Source organism: Chrysochloris asiatica, unplaced genomic scaffold, assembly GCF_000296735.1.
Source record: "Chrysochloris asiatica unplaced genomic scaffold, ChrAsi1.0 scaffold00356, whole genome shotgun sequence".
Classification (NCBI taxonomy): Eukaryota; Metazoa; Chordata; class Mammalia; order Afrosoricida; family Chrysochloridae; genus Chrysochloris; species Chrysochloris asiatica.
In genome coordinates, this window is record NW_006408874.1 from 106,339 (window position 1) to 107,773 (window position 1,435).

A 1,435-nucleotide genomic window follows, 5' to 3' on the forward strand; every position below is an offset into this window, starting at 1 on the left:
CATCTTTCTCCCGCGGAACAGCTGGTAGTTTCGAACTGCTGACCTTGAGGTTCGCAGCCCGATTCATAACCACTACATATATATATATATGTGTGTGTTTGTGTGTGTGTGTGTATATACATATATATGTGTGTGTGTGTGTATATATATATATATATAGGGTATTTTTTTATCCTTTGATTTTTAAGGTATTTATTTGTGTGTAAAATGTGTCTCTTGTAAACAGCATATTGAAGGATCCTGTTTTCTTAATCATTCTGTTACTCTGTCTCTCTTTTTAAAAAGTTTTTATTGTGAATTGAGTGATAGTTTACATGGGAGAACATCAGTTGTACACTCATCATATCGTATTTTGTTTCATTGCAATGATTACAATCCCCTGCATGCATCAACATTCAACAGTATTTGCTTCTGTTCCCTCTGTTTTTATTTTTTATTTTTGGATATACACCAAAACACTCAGGAATATACAACCATTCAAACAACCAAAGGGTACACCCTGCAAGCCTGCTGTCTGGCCGCCAGCACACAGCACCTCTCCCTCCATGAGTCTAGAGTCCTCAGCTGCTCCATCTCTCCGCATCATCATCTCTGCCTCCGTCTCCAGCATCACCACTTCTCTGAATAGGGTCCCACACTCCGTTCCTGCTCTTCTCCTTTGATGGTCCCAGGGTCCTCCATTCCTGAACTGTAAGATCAACCACTTACCCCTTTTTGCTACAAAACTTCTACCTTTACAATAGCAACCATTGCAATTAGTCATGATAACAATTACTCACTATTGAATCATGAAAGTCTTGTCCTCATCTCCTTTCACCAGACCCATCTAGACAGGATGAAAACCACCCTGGGGATTCTACCTTCCCCTGCATACTCTGAATCTAAACCCCCTCTTGGAAACTTGTAAGCCAGTCACTTCGTGCCTTTATAGCCCCCTCATTTTAAGTAGCCAATGTCTAAGTTGCCCATCCCTATCAACCCTGTGTACAGAGAGGGTAGGAATGATCCTTGCTGTGAATATTCGTTCCCTCTTTTAAGCTACTACATCCATAAGTATAGGTCAAGTTCATCAAATTAGTGGAGTAGACTTTTTTCCCTCTTCTTTCTTCCTCTAGTTGAGTTCTGATCATCCAGCTAGGTCACATGGGTACTATCTGCAAGTATGGGCATTGTCCATGGGCTCAGGAGTCTCCAGGTCTCACCATACTCCAGGTTGATGGGAGTGTATGTAATGTGATCACATTCAGTCCATATCTTCATTGCTGGTTTTCCCCAACTTTCACTCATCAGTAGACCAACGTGGTTGCCAGCAAGATTACATGCCTGCTCATGTGATCCCTTTGAGTTTCAGTCTTGGAAGGGGATTTGTCCTGAAGGGACTTGATTGCTTGCCTTAATGGCTCCCCAGTAAATAACTTGCTTATTCTTGTGGTAA